Source organism: Lactuca saligna, chromosome 4 (genome assembly GCF_052625555.1).
Source record: "Lactuca saligna cultivar CGN05327 chromosome 4, ASM5262555v1, whole genome shotgun sequence".
NCBI lineage: Eukaryota > Viridiplantae > Streptophyta > Magnoliopsida > Asterales > Asteraceae > Lactuca > Lactuca saligna.
The window spans coordinates 115,826,770-115,838,684 of NC_136420.1; positions in this window are offsets into that span (position 1 = coordinate 115,826,770).

An 11,915-nucleotide genomic window follows, 5' to 3' on the forward strand; every position below is an offset into this window, starting at 1 on the left:
TATGTGAAAATTGTCATATGTAAAAATTAGATTGTATATTCCGTATTTGTTTGAATATATGTGAATTTGGTATATATATTCCAATGTATGTGTGTTTGATGTATATGTGGTATATTAGTATTTGGTAGAAATTATATGTATTTGTTATAAGTAGAATGTTATTGTGTGTATGTGAATGTATGTATGTTTGTTGTAAATGTGATATATGATTGTGAAACTTTTGTATTTGGTATAAATAGGATGTTATTATGTATATATGTGAAATTATGTGTATTTGGTTTAAGTAGGATGTTATTTTGTGTGTATTTGTATTTGGTGTATATGTGGTATATGTATGTAAAAGTATGTGACTTTCACCTTCTTATGTATTATGTAAAACTATGTGGTTTTGGTATAAGTAGAATGCTATAATTGAAAAAAAAAATACATTATTTTTATAATTTGAAAAAAAAAAACATAAAAAAACTATAAAATTGTTTAAAAACTTATATACAAAAACTAGAAAGCTTCTAGTTTTTACCCAAGCTAACTCCAAATTAATTAACCAATAAGTTATATAGTTAACTTATAATTGGAAAAAAACACAAAAAAAATTATAAAATTGTTTAAAAACTTATATATATTTTAATCTCGACGGTAAAAAAAACAACACAACAACATAATATGTATGTAAAAGTATGTGAATTTCACCTTCTTATGTATTATGTAAAATTATGTGGTTTTCTTATAAATAGGATGCTATAATTGAAAAAAAAAAAATTAAAATACATTATTTTTATAATTAAAAAAAAAAAACACAAAAAAAAACTATAAAATTGTTTAAAAACTTATATACAAAAACTAGAAAGCTTCTAGTTTTTACCCAAGCTAACTCCAAATTAATTAACCAATAAGTTATATAGTTAACTTATAATTGGAAAAAAACACAAAAAAAATTATAAAATTGTTTAAAAACTTATATATATTTTAATCTCGACGGTAAAAAAAAACAACACAACAACATAATATGTATGTAAAAGTATGTGAATTTCACTTTTTTATGTATTATGTAAAATTATGTGGTTTTGTTATAAGTAGGATGCTATAATTGAAAAAAAAATACATTATTTTTATAATTTGAAAAAAAAACACAAAAAAAAAACTATAAAATTGTTTAAAAACTTATATACAAAAACTAGAAAGCTTCTAGTTTTTACCCAAGCTAACTCCAAATTAATTAACCAATAAGTTATATAGTTAACTTATAATTGGAAAAAAACACAAAAAAAATTATAAAATTGTTTAAAAACTTATATATATTTTAATCTCGACGGTAAAAAAAACAACACAACAACATAATATGTATGTAAAAGTATGTGAATTTCACCTTCTTATGTATTATGTAAAATTATGTGGTTTTCTTATAAGTAGGATGCTATAATTGAAAAAAAAAAATACATTATTTTTATAATTTGAAAAAAAAAACACAAAAAAAACTATAAAATTGTTTAAAAACTTATATACAAAAACTAGAAAACTTCTAGTTTTTACCCAAGCTAACTCCAAATTAATTAACCAATAAGTTATATAGTTAACTTATAATTGGAAAAAAAACACAAAAAAAAATTATAAAATTGTTTAAAAACTTATATATATTTTAATCTCGACGGTAAAAAAAACAACACAACAACATAATATGTATGTATCTAAAAAAAAGTAATTTTAATTAAACTTAATTAAAAAAATGCATAAATAAAAATTTTTAATTTATTTTTTTCATTTCTTTATTACTTAATTTTTGTATTATTTTAGATGTAAAAAAAATATGGATTGGAAAAAAAAAACAATACTAATTCTGTATACTAAACTCTAAACCCAAAATTATGTTTCAGCAACATCATGTCTATTGATAAAAGCTGAACTACTAATCCATATTGAAACCATCCGGAGTTCCAAGCAGGACTCAAAGCTTTTATTGAGAAGTCCAAGTCGCACCTTGATAGTAATGGTAAAATCAGATGTGTGTGTGAAAAATGTGATAACCGTTACTTCAAGTATCCGACTGCAGTTGAACGCCATATATTTATAAATGGTTTTAGTAAGGCGTACAAAATTTGGATCTATCATGGTGAATCTTTTATTCCTCCAGTCGTCTTGCCAAGTAACGAAATGGCCGATTTAATCGACGATGTGATGTGGGAGTCGAGAGAAAATGATACCAACCTCGATGAAGGAACCTCGAATACAAGGGGTAGCGGTGTGGATGATGATTTTGCACAGTTGTTGGAAGAAATGGAAACTCAATTGTATACTGGTTGCATCTTTTCTTCCCTTGAGTTTCTAGCAAATTTAATGCATATCAAGGTGAACAACAAATGGACTGATAGTTCATTTGATCAACTCCTTGAGCTCTTGCAATTAGCATTTCCCAAAGGCAACAAGGTTCCCCTTTCACATTATCTAGCCAAAAAGAAACTAAAGTCTATTGGTCTGGGGTATGAGTCGATACATGTGTGCAAAAACGATTGTTGTCTCTTTTGGAAAGAACATGATTCATTGCAAGTTTGTCCCATTTGTAAAGAGAGCCGATGGATCGATAAAAACACCAAGGGTAAGAAAGTACCTCATAAGGTGTTACGGTACTTTCCTGTGACCCCTAGACTACGACGTTTATATTGTTCGAGGCACACTGCCAAAAATATGATTTGGCATAGTACCGGACGTTCAGAAGATGGTGTGATGATTCATCATGTTGATGGGGAACATTGGCAAGATTTTGATAAAAAATACCCCGACTTCTCGAGTGAACCCCGTAACGTACGCCTAGGTCTTTCAGCTGACGGTTTCAATCCATTTGGAAACATGTGTAATCCACATAGCACATGGCCGGTCATGATGTTTCTGATTGCGATACTGATTACGATGACACCGATTCTGACTATGATACCGAAGAAGACACTAAAGGATATGAGGAAGATTCTGATTAGAATAGTTCTTATGTAATGTGTATTTGTAATATATGTTTGTAATATGAACTTTATTTGGATTTCTAGTTTAAATAGAAATGTTTATTCCTATCTAAATGTTTATTTCTATGTAATGTGTATCTATAATAAAAATTGTATTGATATATCTTATAATTTTTCAGGAAATGATGAGAGTGTGGCTGTTGTTTATGTTTACCATGGCTGTTGTCATGGGTCGTGGACATGGGGGAGACGGAGCTAAGGATCCACCTTTCCCAGGTGGTAGAGGTCCTGGCCAGCACGAGCAGGACGGTAAGTCTTATCATGAATTTTTATTTACTATTTGGCTTCTCAGACGTTTCTAATAATTTTTAATTACATTTGTAGTTGAGGAACGTGCCCGAAGGAAAGTTCGAGGAAAAGCAAAAAATATAAAGCTTGAAAAAGCACTCTTGTAGAACCAGGGGAAACCAATAGGCATGCAATATGATAGGGATATCACATTTAATCCCATAGGAGAGGCGGGAGACATGTTTTCCCGAGAAGTTGGGAAAACAATGTGGCAGATGGTCCCTTTCGACAAATGGAGTTGGAAAAGAGTTTCCCCTGATATAAAGGACACTGTATTACAACCTTTAGCGGTAATTATTTATTTAAATATATTTTATATGTTTAACTATAATTGTTTTTTACTTGGTTAACTTTTTTTTTATTATTGTAGACAAAGTTTGATCTCAATCAAATGTACCAGGATGCACAAGCTAATCTATTGATAGAGAGTTTTCAAGCAGCCTTGTTAAAAGGTTTTTCGAGAGCGTAAATCCGACGCAAAAGAATATTTCAAGATGGTCGGAGGGTATGAAGATATCCCGAGAGCATTGGCAAATCCTCCGGATGGTATGCTTGTTGATAACTGGGAGAAGACAGTTGAGTATTTTCAAACTGACGAACACAAAATTGCTTCAGAAAGGAACAAAAAAATCCGTGAAAAGCAAACAACTGTGAATCGTGGGGGTTCGAGCTCGTATAGCAGTACTTGCTATAAGAAGGTACCATACGATACATTTAATTGTTTATTTAAAATATAATCTAATTTTTAAACTTAAACAGAACCTTAAGAGAGTGGAAACATTTCGCAAAGCTCATACCGATAAGAATGGTGTATTTGTTACTGCTGAATCAGAACAACAATATGCAAGTATTTAATTATAATTTTATCATATATTTAAATGTTTATTTATACTCACTTTTGGGAGTTACAGAATCGGTTAGTTGAAGAGCTGCTAGAACAAACTCAAGGTGAAAGTGAGTTAACGTCAACTCAAGAAAGAGCTACGTTCGAGAAAGTATTAGGAGAGCGACGTGGCCACATTAGAGGCATTGGCCGCAAACCTTCTGGTCTCCCGACGATTCCACAGTCTTCGCAACCATCACAACCACCATCACAACCATCACAGGTAAAATAGCAATCTACTTTAGCATCGTAAAATGCATGTTGATTTGGTAGTTTTGGTTTTGTGGTGGTTATTTGCTAAAAAGTTTGGTAATTTGGTTTTTGTCCCAAGTGCAAAATATAGCAATGTACTTTGGTTTTCTATCTTACTTTAAAAATAACAATGTATTTTAATAGTTTTTGTTTATGTTTGACGATCTAACTTGTAAGTTTATATATATTGTTATTAATTATGTAGTTGGAAAATCTTCGTGCAATGCTTGCCGACCCGGCATGTAGGGATGAGCTTTATTTGTTTTTTCAATCCCAAAATAATCAAGGAAACGATGGGAACGGCGATGAGGGTATGTAAGAATGAGTTTTATTTGCATATGCTGTCTCGTTTTGCTACTTGGTACATTGTAAAAATTTTGTTGTTTTGCTACTCGGATATTATGACTTTTGATATTTAATTGTATTTTCGATGTTTGTTTGTAATTTGCATTGACACTATTATGTTTGATATTTAATAGGATGTTTGTTTTGTAATTAGCGTCGACACTATTTGTTTTGATATTTAATCGAATATTGTTATTACCGGCGACACTTTTACCTGCGATATTATCACCGGCAACAAAAATCATTATTTAAAAAAAATTGAAAAAAAATTACCGGCGACCCTTTTACCGGCAACAACATTAATTATTAGCGGCGACATACTAATAGCGGCGACAAACTGATCAATAGCGACGAGGCAGTAGCGGCGATTCAATACCGGCGACGCGTCGCCACTATTAGTATTACCGGCGATTTTTGGGACTTTTACTGACGACTTTTGTCGCCGGTAATGACCTTTTTTCCTTGTAGTGCAACTAGTTGTCTACCAAACTATTCGCCGCTCAGACGGCTAGAAAATGAATTCTTCAATATATTTGCATATTGTTTCTTAAACAATTGCTCATATGTTGCATCTTTTTTGGGAATGCCAGTTCTTTTATTAATATGATCTTAGGAGTTCAAGACATACACCAGATTTCCCAGGGTATCTATGGTATGTAAAACCCCAGATTTTCTCAATTTTTGTTCAATTTTTCGTTTTGGATTTGAATGCGTATAAAACCATTTTTTGTTGATGATTTTTGCATTTTGTATGGTTATTGGTTTCGAAAATGAACTGAATTAACCGATCTTAATGATTTTTTATTTATCTTTTTTTATTGTATTGTATCAGTCTAAATTCCGAAGCTAAGATATCATTTAGTCCTAAGTTAATATTTATGTTTCACTTAATATATGAATTAAAGTGTGTTTTTCGGTTTATAGGATTAAAATGATATCCTCATAGGTTTCAAATGCCTATTATTTATTTGTGCATGTGATTCATATACATTTTATGCAATTTGAACTCTTAATGTTTATTCTTACGGATTTCAAATTTACTAGCATACCTCTTATTGACAATTGGTTAAATGTCGTAAACTATTTTCGAAAAAGAACTACAAACAAATTTTTGAAGAAACTACTTGCACCTTTGCTTAGCGTAGGTAGGTAAACGAATAGTGTCTCTCTCTCTCTCTCTCTCTCTCTCTCTCTCTCTATATATATATATATATATATATATATATATATATATATATATATATATATATATATATATATATATATATATATATATATATATATATATATATATATATATATATATATATATATATATATATATATATATATATATAAAATACAGTGTGAAAGTTCCGGATTAAAACTTAAATCAGAGATTATAATTTACTTTGTATTTAAGAATGCATGAAAAGCATAACACAATCTCATGGTTCTTAATGAATATCAATTAGAACAACAACAACGACCAAGAGCGTTAGAATCCGGTGGAGGAATACATGCGCCCTGCGTAAATCCTCGTCCTAAGCATTCATTTGTGCACTGAATCGTTGAATGCATTCTCAAGGCATCACATTGAATTTCGGTGCAATACAGTTTTCCATCTCCATTAGTCCCGAAATCTGACAATAATATTCACAATAATGCAATAGTTCGTTATATTTTAGCAAAATGCAAAATAAATGAAAACCAGCGGAATTTGTGTTTCAAAACACATTAAAGAGATGACGTAAACTTCGACCGTTCAATAAAAATAAGGAAGATTTACCATATTTTTAAACAGTAAGCATAACTGCAAAAGCTATTTATTTTAGTACTTAGTAATTGATTACTATTATGTTATTATGTTATGTATTTTTGTAGTGATAAAACCCTTAGCAGTTAGCACCTACATAGGTGTATAGGATTTGTTAAATGTTCCATAGGAACTTTTTTCCAAACGCTAATACAAGTTGAAGACTAACCCGTGGATGAAACTGTAGTCATAAAAAGCATAAGAACTACAATGTAGTTCACAAGATTCATGTTTTTCTCCATGATGCTTTTGCTATCTGTTCTGCTTTTTGTGCATATGACGAATTTAACATGTTGCTCGACACGGATTTTATAGTAACAATTTTATTCGGTACGTTTAATAATTAAAGCAAGAAACTCAATTCAGTTTGGAATTAATAATCGGCCATTTAATAATCTGTTACCATCTCTATCTCTATTTATTATAATAAAATAGTAGTTTTAATGACACATGAAAATTTTCTATTTCTCCAAAAAATTATTTTCCCGCTCAAACTTCACCATTTAAGCATTACCCGAATTCTTTATTTTTTATTATGATCACGTCCCATTAAATCAGCAATAATCCTTAAAAATTAGCTAGATAATCCATAGAAATCACGAAGCAATTCATTTAAAGAGATGAAGAAAGTTGTGTTGCGTGGTCAATAAGGGGAAACTACATTTTTGTTTCAATGCTAATTTGTCCAAGCATTTTGATTTTTGAATCTCGTGTTGTTTTACGATCAAATGAGGTCCACTCTCTGTTTCTTTGCATTTGCTTTTTAGCTTCGAGCCTTAAGTGAACCTAGCAAGCTGTAGTTCTCTATTTGGTTAATATTTGAGTTCCTAAGTATATTAGTCTTCGTTTTCGATCTTTAATCACCCTTATATTGCTTGGAATAGTTTTTTCTGTCTTTTTTGTAGGTATAATTGCTCATGTGACTAATGGGACCATAGTGGTTGTTAAAGAAATATGTGGTGTGCATGTCATTTGTTTTTCCATATTGCCTTAAACTAATTAATAGACCACTTATAGGGATATTTGCACCGTTTGTATCCTTTTGTAATATATTGTCATCTTAATTGTCTCATCCCTCACCACCAAATGCATTATGCATACATTTCATTCCGAATCATGGCATCAGAAAGCATCATGTCATAGTTACATTTTTACTTCATTCACATTTCCACTCCATTTTTACTTCACAGTTTTCATTTTTATTCCATAAATTGTGAGTCCAAATTGAGTTATTATTTTCATTTCTATCACCAATTCACAGTTTACAAGTAGAAACCATTTCTACCTTTTAGTTCACAATTTATTTTAATTGGTATCTCATTGCAGAAAGTTAACCACTTCTGATTATAATTATTTTACATTTAGCCATTTGTATTTTTTTCTTTCATATCGAAAAGTGTGAGGACATTTTCTTTAATCTATTTTGAAGACCATTTATCAAGAAACCTTTAGGTTAAATTAAAAAAAGAACAATATACTTTTAACTCATTTTGTTTGTAATATCATTCTATTTAAAATTTTCCTATTACAAAATTATATATACTTTGTAAAACATTTTACCCAATTGTGCAATGTCCACTATATAAAAAGCAATTTTTGGCCTATTATAATCAAGTTTAACTCCACTTGAATTTGTGTGTTTTCATATATAGGGCACATTATGTTACAAGACTCTTTTGTCTCATTTAGTCGGGCACACATAGCTGAGAGCGAGCCGATGTGTAAAGTGTCTTTTGGGAGAAAGTTCATAATATTTGTGAAATTATTTGTTTTCAACATGGGTTTAAGGCAATGCATGTTCATGTATTTGTTTTGGAGAAAGTTCACCATGCATGTATCCTCTTAAGGCAATGCACAAGAATATGTTATTTGAGAGTTTTGTGGACTTCAGGTTTAAGATCTTGCATGTTTTAGTTTACTAATTTGATAAAGTTGCAAACTTTATCCATTAACTCCCATAGGAGATTCATATCTAAAGTTACGGGCCTTGATCAGAATGGATAAGTGTGTAATGGGAAAAGGACTTATGATCGGAAATCACGACACAATCAAGGATAGGGTATGCCATGCAGATTGAATTAGTTTGCAACTATTATGTCGCCTAGTGATCATGGCTCAACGACTGTTATCTGTTGACTTTTGACCGATTCGAATTTTGGTCAGACTTATTGGTATTTAGCTATAGTCTCTGAACATTGACATTTATTTGGTTATTTGTGGTTTGTGATAGGCGTTATTCTTCTAGAGTGTGAGACTACTAATTTTAGATTCAAGTGAATTTTCTCACAATAGTATTATGACGTGATTCCATGCTTAGCCAAACTACCAAGGTCTTGCTTGTTTTCCTACATGTTTACATGTTTTGTTGTGCTTAAAGTCTTTCCAGGAGGGGGTGGATTTGTCAATAACACTTAAGACATAAATTCATTCATTCATTTGCATCTTGTGTTGTTTAAATTGTCTCAGAGTTCTCATGATTTTGTTGTATTGTTCCATGATAGACCTTTAATCCAACATTTTGTAATTATTAAAAGTAATCACAAAGAACTTCTTGATAGAAGCATCTTCGGCCATGTATTTGGATTCAAGTGCATCCTAAAGATCTTCTGCAGATTCATGATTTTGAATCAATCTATTCCATAATAGTTTTCAATCGATGTTCTTGGGCTTTTAATAACACATCAACTTCAATTCCTGAGACAGTATTACGACTTTCGGTCTTTACGTGAATCTGAAACAAGGAATTCAACTTGCGATTCAAGATTTTGAATTGTTTTCCTGACATCAATATATGATCAGGAATATTCTCTTGTTCGGGATCGAATTGAAGATCACCATACGAAACCATGTAATCATCATCATCTTGTTCAACCTATGGAGTAGACTTTGGACCATCAAATGATTGAGAAGGAAATAAAGATGTGATAGGCTGATCCATGATATTCGAAAAAGTTGGTGATATGGTGGAAGCAGGTAATGAAGTAGGAATGGGTGAAATGAATGGTGGTAACGAAGTAGAGGTATCCATAATAGTGGATTTGAATGTGGATTAAGTAAGGATAGAAACAGGAACGGATGAAGTAGAGACACTCGAAATACTGTGGGCTTCGTGTGTTGACATCCTATCACCCATGTTGACATTTGTGTCCATATTAGATATGTCTACAGTGATGCCTGAAGTTCGTATCTCCTCCGAAATGGACATGGCAAACAAAACTTCGGGTGGTACGACCGAAGTCATCTCAGGGATGGATAAAGTAGATGAATCACCCAGATTAGTAGATGTCTCCACATGAGATAATTTCACAAAGCCACTAAGACTACCAGTCGCCTCAAAAGCTGACTTAACTAGTGAGTCCCTTTGGGGTTAAGTGAAGCCAAAATCACTTTGTAGAATAGGGAAGTCATTACCTTCGAAATCAGTCTCAACAACAACTTTATCTAGAGGATCTTCCAATGCCTTCACTTTCTTTGAAGCCGAAGCAACTAGAGCAGGGATTTCACAAATAACCACCCCCTTTCGATTAATCTAGGGCTTTCGAATCTTTTGAAGTTTTGTTGCAAAAACCCCTTTTGGTAAAGAGATAGACTTTTCCACAACATCTACCCTTGGCTCTAGTGAATGACGAGGTATGTATGTTGGCTTCTTCTCCCATATTAAAACACCAGATTTCATAGGGAACACCTCCTTGTGAATATCCTGCACAATTGGTTCTTGAATACGCTCGGTAACAGGCTTGTTAACTGCTTTCTCAACCACCTCAGGAACAACTTTAGGTTTTTCAACCTTTGAAGGTTTCTTGTGACTTTTGCCACGTTTTGAAGTCCCTCAAATTCCTTTTCGTAGCAAAAAACTTGTTGCGAAAGTAAGATTGATGGTTTGAAGATAATCCACAAGAATTGGGTTTGTGGGATCAACCTTGTGAAGCATTGCATTTGGGACCTTGAAACGTTAGGAAACACCTCAGAATCATCTTCAACATTCTTCGGATGTTGATAAATCCAAAACTCAGCCGTAGGAACATCAGCAAGAACCAAAATACCTTCCTTCTCATATACATATAGGAGAATCAGACTCCAATATCTTGCACGTGAAACATCATTAGCTACATTTGTGTGGGAGATGCTGACACCAAATTCCTCCCATAGAAAAGTAGTGAAATCAACCTGCAAATCGTAATACCGACCAGCAACCATGGCATAGATTTCAAGTCTGCCCTTATCCAAATTCACACTTCGACCTATCAAGCATCGAAGAAAAATTCCAAATAGGAAGTTCCACACACATGGTAACGAAGATTTCTTGAACTGACTAAGTTTAGTGAGTAGTGGCGGGTGACCCATCTCATTGAACATATGAAGCACTTGTTCATTAGTAACTTCATAAAAAGGACCTACATTAGGAATGTTCAAGATTTGAGAAAACTTGTTCTTCATGAGCTTGTATTTCTTGTCATTGGTTAACTGATAGTTAGATCCTTGAATCTTCAATAATGGTTGAGATTAATCTTCATCAGTTGTTTGAGAATGATCAACCGGAATATTTATGGCCACCATTGTTAGGGTTTGAAGGTTTGAGAGAATAGAGATGTATAAGAAGAAAGAATTAGGGAAAATTGAAAGACCCCAACTTTCGTATTTATGAAAGACCCAAGCTTTCTCACATAATAGAATATAAGACATATCTCTTCTCTATATTCATTTATCATTTAGCACATAATAGAATATAAGGCATATCTCTTCTCTATATTCATTTATCATTTAGCACATAATAGAATATAAGGCATATCTCTTCTTAATATTCTAGTGCTTGCCTCCATTAGGTATTCAACCTAAAATATATTGTATCATCTTTACTTAATAATTCTTGTTTAAGTTTAGAAATTATTAAAATTTCTAGTTCACTTAAACTAATTTTCTTAAAATTCTGAAGTAACTTAATATCTTAGAATACTAGGGTTTATCATTACCCAATCCCCCACTTAAATATTTCCTATGGTTTGTATCCATATACTTATTATGAATCAGCTCATATATTGAGCTTCCAATAGTTTAAGTCCAAATACCAATCTGTGATATTTAGTTCACTTAAACCATTGCTCTGATACCATGATTGAAAGACCCAAACTTTCATACTATTTCAAAAGATTTCTTAAGTTACTTCCTCAAAACATGCTACATGCATATTTATAAAAAAAACAATATTTTATATTGATAAAGTGATTACAAATGATTGGATACAAACCGACTAAGTTTTATTACAATTTCATGTATACCCAGGAATCTACTTTTCACATACATATACGAACATTAAAAATACAGAGAAATACTATTAACTATTCTA